Consider the following 17,160-nt stretch of genomic DNA (forward strand, 5'->3'; position numbering starts at 1 on the left):
ACGGTCGGACTTTTCGTCTACAAAAGTCCGACAGCCTGTCCGACATACTTCCGACGTACCTTCGGCGGACTTGCGGCAGACTTTCTTACGAACGGACTTGCACACACACGACCACACAAAAGTACGACAGCCTAGTACGCGGTGACGTACACCAAGTCCGACGAGACTATAAAACGGAAGTTCAATAGCCCGTACGACACCCTTTGGGCTCCTTCTGCTAATCTCGTGTTTATCTCGTGTTAGTAGAAGTTTGGTGAGAGACGATTCGCGCTTGTGAGACTCGTATTTTTCAGTTCGTTTTAACTGTTGTTCAGTCTGTGCTTGTGAGGTTTGTATCTGCTTTTCAGTGCGTTTGGTCAGTTGGCATTGAGAAATCTTTGTTTTATTGGCCGCTCGTTCCTGATTTTCAGGTCGTTCTTCACAGGCCTTGCTGTTCTTCAGTGCGTTCTGTTTAGTGCGTTCTGACCAGCCGACCATTTTGAAGCCATGTTACCTGTACATACTCGTCGTAGAGCTCGTGCATTGTATGTGCTTGGTGCTGTAGTTTATTCTTCAGCCCAAGACCAGTCCATGAACAGGGCGAGGAGGAGTTCATGGACCAAGAATTGGTTGCTTCAGCGTGACCAGTTCTGTCACATGCCTTTGCTCCGTGAGATCCGTGAGATCCGTGAGAATAATCCTGAGGATTTCAGGAACTTTCTCCGGATGACGGACCCCGTTTTTGACCGTTTGTTGGCTTTGCTGACCCCCTATATCAGCAGGCAGGATACCTGCATGAGGCAAGCCATCACTCCGGAGCAGAGGCTGGTCGCTACCTTGCGGTATTTGGCCACAGGGAGAAGCCTGCAGGACCTTAAGTTCTCGACAGGCATCTCCCCCCAGGCTCTGGGGATCATTATCCCAGAGACCTGTTCTGCCATCATACAGGTCCTGCAGAAGGACTATATTAAGGTAAGATATTTTTCTTTTATTAGCATCACATGTTCTTTTATGTAATCTTTGATAATGTGATGTATTTCTTGCTTCAAACACTACTTACCATCATTGCAATATAGTGTGAATGTCCCCTTTTTATCCTCACACATGCTGGAATTTTTTCCTGTTATTTTTTGTCATGCATGTATATTTTCCTTCAATAACCTACCTTCCCAGCATGAAGTGATGGGAACATATCCACCTAGTCTACTCATTTGGAATGTATTTTGTTTGAGTGTATTTAGTGTGCTGCTAATGAGCAATTATCTAGATTTCACAACCCCCCCACCTAAACTCACTCCAAATAGTGTGCTGCTAATGAGCAATTATCTAGATTTCACAACCCCCCCACCCCCACCCTCGTTAAAATTTGCTGGAATGTTCTGTGGTGTTGATTTGTCTAAAGCAAATATATGTTGCACTTTGCAAAATGCATGTGCACTCTACAAGTGCATTTGTTCCAGTGCTTTAGTAAATGAGCAGAAGCTCTGCTGATTTCCATCATCAAATCATATGCAAGCCTCAAAGTGTTTTCATTAATTGCCCTTGCATGTGATTGTGTACTCCTTGCAACATGAATGCCTTTTTACATTACCTCATTTACTGTAAGCTGGTTAGCAACTGCACCTGCAGAGTGCGACAACTGCAGTCTTGTAGCCTTTTTAGTCCCTAAATTCCTGCGTGTCCTAAAAGTAATTTTTTTTAGGGATTTCACAACCCCCTAAAATGTAATCAATGTTCCATCAGAGGGGGTGAGCAATCTGATAAGTGTGCCTTTCCATATTAGTTATTCCAGAACAATTAAATTATTGAATGTTATACTGATGCTGGGGAATAATGTTTTTAATTGTCTAATTTTCTTGCAATGTTAGCTTCAAAATTAATTGATTTTGGTTTTCTTGTTTGATTTCCCAGTTTCCTTCAACGCCACAGGAATGGCAGACTGTGGCATCCCATTTTGCCAGCCGTTGGGACTTTCCCAATTGTGGAGGGGCTATAGATGGGAAACATGTCCACATTGTGCCACCACCCCATTCGGGGTCATATTATTTTAATTATAAGGGGTTCCACAGTATTGTTTTAATGGCGGTGGTGTCGGCACACTATGATTTTTTATATGTGGACGTGGGGAAGAATGGCCGGATGTCGGATGGAGGAGTATTTGCCCAGACGGAGTTCTGCCAGCGTCTCCAGAGTGGTGGCCTGGGATTGCCACCTGATGAGGATAACGTGGAAGGACTCCCCTTTGTCTTCATTGCCGATGAAGCCTTTGCTCTCAGCAAGCACCTCATGAGGCCATTCCCCCAAAGAACCCTCACCCCAGAGAGGAGGGTTTTTAATTACCGGCTGGCCAGAGCTAGAAGAGTGGTTGAGAATGCGTTTGGAATTCTGGCCAGCCGGTTCCGCCTGTTTCAAACAGCCATTAATTTGGCGGAATACAAACTTAATTTTATCATTTTATCGTGCTGCATTCTGCACAACTTTTTAAATAAGCATTCTCCAAATTATATAGGCACAGTTGGGCCTGAGGCCGGACAAATAGAAGCCAACCTTACAGGCCTGGATACTGTCCGTACTGGCTTGGCCCCCCAAAGTGCCCGTCAAGTTAGACAGCAATATGTTAATTATTTTATGGGTAGGGGGGCCATTGCAATGGGCCAGGATATATAATTTTTGACAATAAAAAAATTATTGATGAAATCTTGCATTATATTTATTGCTTGCCTTTCTTTTGGGCTGTCTCCTAGGTTATGGTCGAGCAGTTGTAGTGCCAACTGTATTGTAATTTTAAATGTCTAAATAAGCTCCATTGCCACTGTAAACAACTTTTTTACAATTATAACTAAAATGATACTGAGCCTTGAAATAACAAACCACACATTTATTTAATTCCTATAAGGAGATGTTTTTATTAATGGTTGTTATGCATTCAGTTCTGCATTTAGTCTAAAATGTTCATAGACAAAAATAGAATGATATCTTAATAATGTAGCAAAATATAATTATATCTAAATATTTATACCTAATCCACAAAAAAATATTTTTGGCTTTTTGATTTTCACAAACAGGCTTATTTTTTTGTTTTGGGAAAATCAAGTTTTGTTTTGTTTTTTTTTTTTTTAAAGCAATTTTTTTGTTTATGTTTTTTTTTTATCAAGTTATTTTTGTTTTTATTATTTTTTTTTAATAAAGTTTGTATATTATTTTTTTTGGTTTTTTAAAATCAAGTTTTTTATTTTTTTTGGTTTTTTTAAAATCAAGTTTTTTAATTTTTTTGGTTTTTTTAAAATCAAGTTTTTTATTTTTTTTTGGTTTTTTAAAATCAAGTTTTTTAATTTTTTTGGTTTTTTTAAAATCAAGTTTTTTATTTTTTTTTGTTTTTTTAAAATCAAGTTTTTTAATTTTTTTGGTTTTTTTAAAATCAAGTTTTTTAATTTTTTTGGTTTTTTTAAAATCAAGTTTTTTAATTTTTTTTTGTTTTTTAAAATCAAGTTTTTTTTTTTTTTTTGGTTTTTTAAAATCAAGTTTTTTAATTTTTTTTGGTTTTTTAAAATCAAGTTTTTTAATTTTTTTTGGTTTTTTAAAATCAATTTTTTTTTTTTTGTGTTTTTTTTAAAATCAAGTTTTATTTTTTTGTGGATTTTTGAGGTATTTACGAGAAACAGCCCTCCTTTTTTACATTAGGTTAAACAGCCATTTATGTTCTGCCAAAAAAAAAAAAGAGAAGGCCCAGAATGGGGTCAGCAAAACAGGAAATGAAGGACATGATTGATGTTTTGGGGTTTAAAAAAGGGCATTTAGATTCGACCCAAAACATCAATCATGTCCTTCATTTCCTGCTGCATACGATCCAGCCGATTCCGCATTTCATCGATGTCCTTATTCCAGGCCATTATTTGACCAATTAGCCGTTGGGCACTTTCAGAGGTGAAATAGTCACTTCTTGTTGTTGTACCTAAAGTGGAATGAAACCAAAAAATGTCTTTAGAAATATGCACACATACATAGTTTTTACCTTACCATAATAAAGCTGTTGTCTCAGACACTGACCTGGTGGGGTGCCCATGTAGCCTAATTCCTCCACATCCTCGGGGGTGGCACTATTGCTTGAATGAAGCACAACCAGATCCCCTAAAATAGAGTAGACAAATTACATTAAACAAAAGGCAGCCATGCATAGATTAACGTAAGCTGGTGTGTCAGACACTCACCTGGTGGGGTGCCCATGTCGCCCACCTCTCCTTCCTCCACATCCTCAATGGGACTTGGGCTTATTTCCCAATCATGTTTTGCTTGGGGTGGACTGTCTTTTGGTTGTTGGCTGAGTGATTTTTCCCCTATGTGAAACAAAAAATTATTAATCTAATTAGCACACAGATATTTTAGTACATAGTAATTTTACAACATTTGTAATGAAGTGGTTTGTGTAGAGTTCCTATTTTACCTCAATATTTAAAATTAGAAAGACATATCGGATAGATAGATATCAATATCTCAAAATATAGTTAATAATCTTTTGATCTCTCTCTATATCTGGAACAAAATCTCTAAATATCTAACTAAATGTAAAGCCAAAAAATTAAGATAACTTCAAATCTTCAAAAAGAATGTTTTACATTTCTATATCTATCTATCTATCTACCTAACTCTATATTTCTCTCTCTCTATATATTTCTCTCTCTCTCTCTCTCTCTCTCTATATCTCTATATCTATATCTATATCTATATATATCTCTCAATATATATATATATATCTCTCTCTCTCTCTATAGTTATATATATATATATATAGTTATATATATATATATATATATATATATATATATATATATATATATATATATATGTATATATATATGTATATATATATATGTATATGTATATATATATATGTATATATATATATATATATATATATGTATATATATGTATATATATATATATATATATGTATATATATATATATATATATGTATGTATATATATATATATATATATATATATATATATATATATATATATATATATATATATATATATATATATATATATATATATATATATGTGTGTATATATATATATCTATAGATATGTAACGAGGTTTATTAAAAGATCGTTTAAAACGATGAACAAAAAATCGGATAGGAAGGAAAAGCACATGGAGCAGTATACAAGGTAATAAACACAAGAGAAAAACACGACAAGTACTTACTTTTTTTAAGAACTTTCCGGATACGTCGGTATTGATCCGGCTCCCTGAGTTTCAGGTCAGACCATCTTTTTCGCAGTTGATCTTTGGAGCGCTGGACCCCAAAAGATGCCTGCAAAGTCTCCACGACCTTCGCCATTATTTTGGCCTTGCGCAAATTTGGCCGTGCGTACGGCCCATAATTGCCATCATAGTCGTCTTTGTGAAGAATGGCCACCATCTCCACCATCTCTTTAAAACTCATATTAGAGGCCTTAAATCTAGGCCTCATAGATTTCGCTGACGTTCCAGCCTCCGGGCTGTCTCCACTACCTGAGGTCGTCAACATTTCAGGTGTCTCCGCCATTCTTTAACTCCACTACGCGCCGTAACAAAAAATGGGCGGAGAACATGAGTTAAAATCGAACGTCAGGGGCGGGCGACGCAGGCGGAGTTTCACACATGCGTAGTGTATAAAGAGGGGCCTTGCGCACGTGTCGTACGTACGTTCTGTGCGTCGAATTAGGGGGCGGAGAACATGAGTTAATTTCGAACGTCAGGGGCGGGCGACGCAGGCGGAGTTTCACACATGCGTAGTGTATAAAGAGGGCCCTTGCGCACGTGTCGTACGTACGTTCTGTGCGTCGAATTAGGGGGCGGAGAACATGAGTTAATTTCGAACGTCAGGGGCGGGCGACGCAGGCGGAGTTTCACACATGCGTAGTGTATGAAGAGGGCCCTTGCGCACGTGTCGTACGTACGTTCTGTGCGTAGGTGATAGTGGACCAGGACGTTACAAAACGAAGGTAATTTTAAATATATTTTTTTTGGGTTTTATGGTCATGACTTTGTAGCAAGCGGCCTATATGGCTTGATAGATTGATGAGGCCTACATAGGGAGAAGATGATGAGGGGTTAGCCGAAACCTATAATAAAAGTGTTTTTTGTCTTGTGACTTCATCTTTTCCAGATATAATGAATCCCCTATTTAAGGATCCAGAGTTCCTTACATCTTTTATTTCCAAATATCGAGAGATGAGGAATTTGTGGGAGGTGAAACACCCTCAGTATTATGCTAAGCATGTGAGGAAGTCAACGCTGGAGAGACTTCTGGCCTTTGTCCAGGCGACCATCCCGGAAGCAACAATGGAGACATTGCTCAAGAAAATTGGGGGCTTGAGGAACATGTATAAGAGGGAGCATAAGAAGATCCAGGAATCAAGGAGATCAGGAGCATCAGCAGATGATGTTTATGTACCCAGGCTGTGGTACTATAATCAACTACGTTTTCTGGATGACCAGAATGAAGCCAGGCCATCACTTTCAACCCTTCCCTCCACCCTTCCCTCCACCCCAGCAGAGGCTGATGAGGAGCAAGCTGGGTCTTCCATCCTGGATGAACCAGATATGACCATCTGGAGTCAGGTAAATTATTTTAACAAATATTTACTGTACTAATATTAATGATGTTAACTGGATGTTATAATTGTCTAAAATAATTTTGCACTCAAAATTGTGTATACATATCAATTGACAGTAGTGGCTAAATATGTTTGGCACCTGCTTGAAATAATTAGGGTGTCTGATTAGACTCTTTTATTAAAGAGAAGTATTCACATTGAATTTGCTATTCATGAGAAGCAAACTGTGTGTCATTGATGAACCCAAAAAAATATACTCAAACTATTGTCCTTTTTTTATACACAGGATGAGTCCATCCAGGAGGAATGTGGGGAAAGTGGCAGGCAGGAGGAGACCAGGCCCATGGACAGCCTGGAGGAGGCCGGATTCACCATCATCCTGGAGGAGGCTGGGCCCAGTGTCAGGCAGGAGGTGGCTGCTCCCAGTGAGGTGGCTGCTCCCAGTGAGGTGGCTGGGCCAAGTGAGGTGGCTGGGCCAAGTGAGGTGGCTGGGCCCAGTAGGAGCCTGACCGAATCCCAAGTGCCTCCCCTCCACCTTCCCAAAAAAAGGGCCAGGAAGGGGATGGTCACACAGGACACATCCCTGCGCCTCATGCAAGAGGCCACCCGTTTTTTAAGGAGCCCCCCCGAAGCGGAAGAATCCTATGGCTGGTACTTAGCCAGCAGGCTTCTTCAGATGAATAGGGAGCAGCGCCTCATTTGTGAGCGCCTATTTGGGGAAACAATCCATAAGGGGCTGCAGGGCACGCTAACACAAAACACCCAACTACATGAGGCAGCCCCCCCTCCTCCTCCTCCTCTTCCTCCTCCTCCTCCTGCCACAACTGAAACACCAGAGCCACAGCCTCAAAAGAAGGCTACAGGGAAGGCTGCAGGGCAGCGTGGAGGAAAGGCTGCAGGGAAGAGAAGAAAATGATGACCTGGGTTCAGTCTGGTCTGACAGAAGACGCAGGCTGTTGTAGGACCACAGTCTGGGGACATCTAGATCATCTGCTGGTGCTGTTGATCTCTGGGATTCTTGGACCAGATTGTGCTTCCTCTTATATGGACTCCGCAAGATCCCAATTTTCTGGTACACCGACTTTTTCCAGCGTTGACTTCCTCTTTATTTTATTTTGACCATGAATAAATGGATCATTTTTTGAGTTTAGCAAAAGACTTTATGTTTTTTCTTTGAAATCATTGATTTTACACACAATGTTAAATTAACAAGGGACAACAATCTCATTGAGTTTGAAAAAAAACACACCAAAAATACATTACTAATGTTAATAATGTTCAAGTGGTAAGTCTTGAAAATCCAAAAATTTACGTAACCAAAAACGGTGCTTTGGGTTAACTTTATCTAAAAACTAAAAAATAATCACTATAAAAAAAAAAAATAATAATGGGTTCTTTGTGTTAACTTTACAAACCTAAAAAAAAAAAAGGGGAAAAAGTATTATTAGTATGGAAACATTGTTTTTAAAATGCATACTATATCATTCATGAGATCAAAGAGAAAAAGAATCCAGAAATCAGTTTGGGAGAACTCTGATTATGAACAGCAAAACACCTTCGTTCTTTATAGAGCCTTCGTAAAGAAGAAATAAAATGCGCTGCATTCAACGATCACAGATTTTGCAGCGTGATGAATGTGCTACCTACAATACGAACACTAGTTTTACTAGACCGAGTGCTTCCGTTTAGTTTTTGCTTATGAGCATGCGTCGTTTTTTTGTCCGTCGGACTAGCATACAGACGAGCGGACTTCGAGGTCCGTCGTAGTTACGACGTAAAGATTTGAAGCATGCTTCAAATCTAAAGTCCGTCGGATTTGAGGCTAAAAAAGTACGTTGAAAGTCCGGAGAAGCCCACACACGATCGGATTACCAGCCAGCTTTAGTCCGTCAGCGTCCGTTGGACTTTTGTAGACGAAAAGTCCGACCGTGTGTACGCGGCATAACAGGTTTTCTTCTAAGATTGCCCTGTATTTGGTTCCATCCATCTTCCCATCAACTCTGACCAGCTTCCCTGTCCCTGCTGAAAAAAATGCATCCCCACAACATGATGCTGCCACCACCATTTTCACAGTGGGGATGGTGTGTTCAGAGTGATGTGCAGTGTTCATTTTAAGCCACACATAGCGCTTTGGTTTTAGGCCAAAATGTTCTTGGTTTGGTCTCATCTGACCAGAGCACCTTCTTCCACATGTTTGCTGTGTCCCCCACATGGCTTCTAGCAAACTGCAAATGGGAATTCTTATGGCTTTCTTTCAACAATGTCTTTCTTCTTGCAACTCTTCCAAAAAAACGAGATTTGTGGAGAGCACGACTAATGGTTGTCCTGTGGACAGGTTCTCCCACCTGAGCTGTGGATCTCTGCAGCTCCTCCAGAGTTACCATGGGCCTCTTGGCTGCTTCTCTGATTAATGCTCTGCTTGCCCGGCCTGTGATTTTATGTAGACGGCCATGTCTTGGTAGGTTTGCAGTTGTGCCATACGCTTTCCATTTCTGGATGATGGATTGAACAGTGCTCCATGAGATGTTCAAAGCTTGAGATATTTTTTTATCACCTAACCCTGCTTTAAACATCTCCACAACTTTATCTGTGACCTGTCTGGTGTGTTCCTTGGCCTTTATGATGCTGTTTGTTCACTAAGGTTCTCTAACAAACCTCTGAGGGCTTCACAGAACAGCTGTATTTATACTGAGATTAAATTACACACAGGTGGACTCTATTTACTAATTAGGTGACTTCTGAAGGCAAATGATTCCACTCGATTTTAGTTAGGGGTATCAGAGTAAAGGGGGCTGAATACAAATGCACGCCACACTTTTCAGATATTTATTTGTAAAAAATGTTGAAAACCATTTATCATTTTCCTTCCAGCTCACAGTTATGTTCCACTTTGTGTTGGTCTATCACATAAAATCCCAATAAAATACATTTACATTTTTGGTTGTAACATGACAAAATGTAGAAAATTTCAAGGGGTAGGAATACTTTTTCAAGGCACTGTATGTAGCTTCTAAGAGCATAAAAAAATGCTAATAACTTCTAGGAGCTTAATAAAATGCTACTGTGCATGGAGCCTCAAACTTTCCTTAGGCTGACCACTGTGTCTACGGTTTTCAAATTTGCCTGTTTTTTTTTCTTGAAACCCCAGTCTGCTTTGAAATCTTTGCCTAGGAGAGACCCTACTGATGCTGTATAACTACATTTTGTCTTGTTGCTGTGCTCAGTCTTGCCATGATGTATGACCTGTGACATGAAACGGTCTTCCACAACTACACCTTAGTAGCAGAGTTTAGCTGTTCCTCACCCAGTTTTAAGCCTCCTACACGGCTGTTTCTGTTTCATTGTGACCGTGTTTCAACCTATGGTACATATGAAATTAATTATCATTAGCACCTGCTTGGTAGAATCAGTTAATCGTACACATGACTCTAGTCCTACAACATCCCTGACTTTGTGTAATGCCGCGTACACACGGTCGGACTTTCTATCCTACTTGGTCCGGCACACTTTCCGACGGACTTTGTCCGCCAGGTGCGCCGGACTTTAAAACGGACGGACTTGCCCACAGACACCCGGACTTTCCGGCGGGCTAAGTCCGCCCGTCTTTCCGACGGACTTTCGCCGGAGTTCCGGCGGACTTTCAGAATGAACGGACTTGCCCACACACGGACAAGTCCGTTCATTTTGAACGTAACTCAGGTGCGACGGGACTAGAAAAGGATGTCAATCTTGCCGCTTTTATCGGCGAGATTGACACCTTGCGAGCCCCGTCGCGGGGCATACCAGGCCCTTAGGTCTGGTATGGATTATAAAGGGAACCCCCTACGCCGAAAAAACGGCGTGGGGTCCCCCCTAAAATCCATACCAGACCCCGATCCGAGCACGCAGCCTGGCCGGTCAGGAAAGGGGGTGGGGACGAGCGAGCGCCCCCCCCCCTCCTGAACCGTACCAGGCCGCATGCCCTCAACATGGGGGGTGGGTGCTTTGGGGGAGGGGGGCGCCCTGCAGGGCCCCCCCACCCCAAAGCACCTTGTCCCCATGTTGATGAGGACAAGGGCCTCTTCCCGACAACCCTGGCCGTTGGTTGTCAGGGTCTGCGGGCGGGGGCTTATCGGAATCTGGGAGCCCCCTTTAATAAGGGGGCCCCCAGATCCCGGCCCCCCACCCTATGTGAATGAGTATGGGGTACACGGTACCCCTACCCATTCACCTAGGGAAAAAGTGTAAGTAATAAAACACACTACACAGGTTTTTAAAATATTTTATTAAACAGCTCCGGGGGGGGGATCTTCCTCCGGCTTCGGGGGTCTTCTTCCGGCTTCGGGGGTCCCTCCGCTTCATCTTCTCCCGGCGTCCGGTTGGTTCTTCTCCGCTCTCTTCTCCCGGTGTTCCTGTTCTTCGGCCGGCTCCTCTGCTGTCTTCAAGTAGCTCTCTTGCCAGCAGAGGTCCGGACTTCTGGGCTTCTGGGCTTCTCTTCCCCAGATGTTGACACGACGCTCTCTCCTGCTGGACTGCTCTCCGAGGGCTGCGTTGTGACTTATATAGGTGGAGACCCCGCCCCCTTTTGATGTCACAGTCCCTGGGCATGCTGGGACTGTGACGTTTTAGGGGGCGTGGTCACTGGGTGATGTTGACCACGCCCCCTAAAACGTCACAGTCCCAGCATGCCCAGGGACTGTGACATCAAAAGGGGTCTCCGCCTATATAAGTCACAACGCAGCCCTCGGAGAGCAGTCCAGCAGGAGAGAGCGTCGTGTCAACATCTGGGGAAGAGAAGCCCAGAAGCCCAGAAGCCCAGAAGCCCAGAAGTCCGGACCTCTGCTGGCAAGAGAGCTACTTGAAGACAGCAGAGGAGCCGGCCGAAGAACAGGAACACCGGGAGAAGAGAGCGGAGAAGAACCGGACGCCGGGAGAAGATGAAGCGGAGGGACCCCCGAAGCCGGAAGAAGACCCCCGAAGCCGGAGGAAGATCCCCCCCCCCGGAGCTGTTTAATAAAATATTTTAAAAACCTGTGTAGTGTGTTTTATTACTTACACTTTTCCCTAGGTGAATGGGTAGGGGTACCGTGTACCACATACTCATTCACATAGGGTGGGGGGCCGGGATCTGGGGGCCCCCTTATTAAAGGGGGCTCCCAGATTCCAATAAGCCCCCGCCCGCAGACCCCGACAACCAACGGCCAGGGTTGTCGGGAAGAGGCCCTTGTCCTCATCAACATGGGGACAAGGTGCTTTGGGGTGGGGGGGCCCCGCAGGGTGCCCCCCTCCCCCAAAGCACCCACCCCCCATGTTGAGGGCATGCGGCCTGGTACGGTTCAGGAGGGGGGGGGCGCTCACTCGTCCCCACCCCCTTTCCTGACCGGCCAGGCTGCGTGCTCGGATCGGGGTCTGGTATGGATTTTAGGGGGGACCCCACGCCGTTTTTTCGGCGTAGGGGGTTCCCTTTATAATCCATACCAGACCTAAGGGCCTGGCATGCACCGCGCTCACCGCAATAGGAAAATTTGTTTTTCCTATTGCAGAGAGCGCGAGATGCAATACCCTGCCCTCGCGTCGTATCTGGTCCGTCGGACCAGCCTACACACGAGCGGGCTTTCCGTCGGACCAGCACACACACGAGCGGACTTTCCGCCCGAAACTGAGTCCTACGGAAAGATTTAAAACTTGTTTCAAATCTAGGTCCGGCGGGCTTTTGGGAAGAAGTCCGCCGGAAAAGTCCGCCGCCGCCCACACACGGGCGGATTGTCCGGCACACTCTGGTCCGCCGGACCAAGTATGCCGGAAAGTCCGACCGTGTGTACGCGGCATAAGTGTACAAAGTGTGCAAGTGTAAGAAATGATGATGGTTTGAAGCCAAAGAATAGTCACACTAAATATTATTTCGAGCTAAAACTTTCTTCTGTTCCCTTCGCTTCGCATTTTGGAAATGGTTAAAAATAAACAATTAAAGAACATTTTTTCAAAAGCATTCTTACTTACAGCATTTCCTCACACCTTACTAAAAAAATTAAAATATTTTATCTCTTTAATGTTATACATTAAAATGCATTTCAGTGTTTGTGCGTCAAGTGGTATGAATCCAGTCAGTGCCCTCTGAGGATACAGATAGTAAACACAATTTGACAAAAGTTCTAGTGCTTTTCTACTTTATCAAATAATAGACATATAATTTCTGGATGGCATTCTACTTTAAGGTTACACATTTTTGGAAAAGCTGACAAGCTATAATAAATGCAAGGATGATCCAGATGACCTCTGATCCACACATACAGGCATACAGTACATTCTATAGTGACTGCAGGAGGGGGACTAAGGTGACCTATTATCAGCTTCTGGATGTATGGTTTGGACGCTCCTTCTTTATCTAACAGCCGTAATATTGAGCTTACAAAATATTTCCCAGAACACAAAACTGATTTATTTACTGTACAAATATTGCTTGTTAAAAACACAAGTTTATGCTGACTTGTTAGAATTTTTGATTTTTGCTGATGAAAACATTTGCTTTTATGAAAACATGTTACACAACTAGGCCTCAGGGGGTGGGAAATCTTCTCAGATTTGAAGTATTAGAAGAGAGCCTCAAAGAAGTGCAGAGAGTTTCGATTTTTGGGAAGGGGGAAAAGTGGTGGACAAACAGCCAACTGTGGGGCTGTTTGAATGGATTCTAATTGAGGTATAGCTCCCAGGGTTGGCCAATCTCATTTTCGATGTCCTCATCCACCTCGAATGTGTGGATGGGGGAGTTGGGTCTGTTTTTTCATTTAACTCATTGGTTGAACAAAAAACTGACCAATGTATGACCAACTTTAATCCAAGTATGGGACACAAAGGCAGCCACACCTTCATCTACAGACCTCACTGTGATAGACATATGTGAATAACAGATATACTGTAATATATAATGATATAAGTCCAAAAGAGAGGTTTAGGGAGCTCTAGGGCAGTATAGGGGAGCCTTCAAGAAGACTGACTTGTCCTGTGTAATGGGCTCCCAGTGGGCTTTTTGGGAAAGCCTGTGTCAGATTGGACATTGAGCTTTCCCAAAATTTGGGTAACCATCTTGAACTTAGAGAAGCTATATATAGCTCTTGCTTAGTCATTTTGGTGTGTCTGCAATGTGGATAGTGTATAGACAGGGACAGACACCCACTGGTATAGGAAAGGTATGTTTCGCCTGGGGACAGGTTCCAGAACAGGAGAGATAGATTAGAGATGGTCCTGCAGACCACCTGGAGACTACTTGGAATTGGGGAGGGATCATTTTTACCCAATCTGTTATCTGTATTGCGCAGTATTCTGCCAGCATATCACCTCTTCTGGAAGGCCACATGAAGCTGCCTCAAGGGTACCTGTGAGAAGGAGCAATCTTGATCACCCTACTGTATGGAAGTCTAGCAAAGTAGACAGTATTGTAACAAATGTGTATAAGTGCCTCACTGTCCATAGTTCAACTTTTGGAAAGCAAACACATTATTGTAATTACTGACTGCTCTTCACATACAGAAGAAAATCTAAAGACGTTGTCCTGCTTGTTCCCTTTAAGTCACAGCCTTACAGCTAGCCTTGGGCACATGTGCCCACCAACTACAGACAATCTAACAGCCAGGGCCGCTGATAGGCCAGTACAACTCACCCTGTTGTACTGGGTCCGGCCAGCAGGGGGCCTGGCAATCTGAACAGAGATGGAATTGATGCAGGATAAAAAAAAAAAAAATTCCTCCAGCCAGCACCCCATGACCCATCATCAACCGACCTCACCAACGATCCTGCCCCGCTCTGACTTTTCAGGGGTTTTTTTCTATTTTTGGCACCTCTTTACTGATGTTCTTGTGTGTGGGAGGGAGGGACTACTTCTTCTGTTTAGGGCGCATGTCTCTTCCGCTCCCGCTCCTCATGCTGGCTCAAGTACCAGCCTGCATATTGCCTTTCCTGGGGGTGTGATTCCTCTCCCTCTGCTCATGGTGCTCTGCTCCGTTCTCCAGTCGGCATGAGACAGAGAGTGCGACTGGAGAAGAAGAAGCAGTGAGAGCAAACGGCGGCAGAAGAAGGAGGCTGAAAGTTTGTGACTGACACACTCCAGCCAGCAGCAGGATCAGAAAGGAAGTGGCTTGTGGGGCCTGGATAACAGTGGCTCATGGGGTCGGGGGGGGGGGGTGACTCAAGTTCTAATATATCACTGTATCTGTCAGCAGCAGCATCTATACATTATGGCATTGGCGGCATGGGTGGCACTGTCTCTGCAGGCAGCACATGCGTTATGGCCCAGACAGTGCCACCCATGCCGCCAATACAATAATGTAGTGCAGACAGTGCCACCCATGCCGCCAATGCCATAATGTGCTGAAGACAGTGCCACCCATGCTGCCAATGCCATAACACATTGCTGCCTGCACAGACAGTGCCACCCATGCTGCCAATGGCATTATGCCATTGGCAGCATGGGTGGCACTGTCTGCAGCACATTATGCCATTAGCGGCATGGGTGGCACTGTCTGCAGTACATTATGGCATTCGTGGCATTGGTAGCACTGTCTGCAGTACATGCAGTATGGCATTGGCATGTCCCACTGTCAAGTCGCTGATCACCACCATTACTAGCAAAAATAAATAAAAAATACATAAATACATTCCATAGTTTATAGACACTAGAACTTTTGCGCAAACCAATCAATATATGCTTTTTGGGATTTTTTTTTTTTTACCATAAATATGTCGCAGAATACATATTGACCTAAACTATTGAAGAAATTAAATTGTTTACATTATTTTATTTGATATGTTTTATAGCAGAAAGTAAAAAATGTCGGTTTTTATTCAAAATTGTTTTATTTTTTTGGTTATAGCGCAAAAAGTAAAATGGCAGTGTCTGGGGAGGGGCCAGGGGTGGGGCTGAAGGGGGCCCCGTCAATTAGGCTGTGCGGGGCCCCATGATTTCTATCAGTGGCCCTGCTAACAGCTGCAACAGTTTCTCCTTGCCTGCCTATTACTTTCAGACTGTTTTTATGTATATACAGCTGTAGCATCTCCCTGCATGCAGATAGCCTGTTTGCTTTGCTATGGCCTGCTCATTTGTCATTTTAGGGCCACAGCCACCCTGCATATTCTTGGGCCTGCAGTCACAGGGCATCTCCTACCCATCCATCAACTGTGTAATGTAGATCATCTACCTTTAGTGGGCAGGAAAGACCTTCAGTGAGAGAGAAGGGGCAGGGGTCACAAGTTTGACATGCCTTATTTAAAACGAAGTGAACTTATTTTATTTTATCTGTCTGTGTTGAGTCTCATTAATTCATATAGAGCATATTTAGTGGCTTAAAAAACACTGGTCCTTACATAAAGCCTTCCAAACTCACCCCTCATTCTGAACAGTATTGCACCCTACCAATAAAAATCTACTCAAAATCAACTCTTCCACTTCCTCAACTTTTCCACTTCCCTATTATATGAACGAGGCTGAGCAACTTAGTCTAAATTCCCCTAAAATTTCAGCAGCAATTGGGACATTTTCGAGAAATGCATTTGTCAATTAGTAAGGTTGAAATAGGCTTTAAATGGCCCCATATTCTTGTGCCCATAATGGCCCCTTGTCAGCCAAAAAAAAATAAAAAATTACATATGCATCATACATATGCATTTAAATATCTAAGGTAGCCCATAGAGAATTCATTTTTTTTAGCAAGTTTAATTGAAAAATAATGATTGGATTCTCCCTCCTACACAATCAAGGTGGATAAGCTACTGTGTTCTGACAGGTCATTCTGATCGAGTGGCATTTATCCGAAAGATTAGTTTTAGAAAAGCCGATCAATAGATCAACTTCTGTACAACCAGCCTGCCCATACATGAATCAAAATTTGGCCAGTCCCTGCTGAACCAGCCCAATTTTGATCCTTGTATGGCCAACCTATGCATTACAACCTATGATTTACAATCTCCAAGAAGAGTGCGAAAAAAGACAATGATGTTTCTTTATGACATTGTTTAACTTACAAAATAGCTATGGTATCCATGAATTGTATTAACACATTGCCAAATATAACATTTATTAAGGCACAATAAATAGTTTCTAACACAATTTCATATAAAACGTATCAACTTCATTTACATAAATATATTTGAAATTATACCTTAAAAGTCCAAATAAAAAATATATTTGTCATTGATTTTATAACAATTGAGCAGTTTTTATTGTACTACAATACACAATTTATAATGCTTTAAAAAAAAGTATTCATGCATAAAATAATGGTTTTAACATTCTGTACCTGATTGTTCAAGGTTTTGCAAAAAACGCTCTTCAAAATTTAAAAAAAGCAAATAATAAATATGCAGAGGTGTAGAGAAATGGTTTCTTTCTTTTTTTTTTTTTTTTAAATCGGGTAAATGTTTATTAAGATGTCACAAAATCTTACAGACAAACAGTTCAGTTGAGTTATAGATAATTCACCTTCAAGAAAACACGCCATATTAGCAATACTGAGTATAGAATCACATGAAAAAGTATTACCACCTGTTAGAGACCATATCTAGTGCCCCACATAGCAGGGGTCACTAGGGCCACATTAATAATGA

Source organism: Aquarana catesbeiana, linkage group LG12, assembly GCF_042186555.1.
Source record: "Aquarana catesbeiana isolate 2022-GZ linkage group LG12, ASM4218655v1, whole genome shotgun sequence".
NCBI classification, from domain to species: domain Eukaryota; kingdom Metazoa; phylum Chordata; class Amphibia; order Anura; family Ranidae; genus Aquarana; species Aquarana catesbeiana.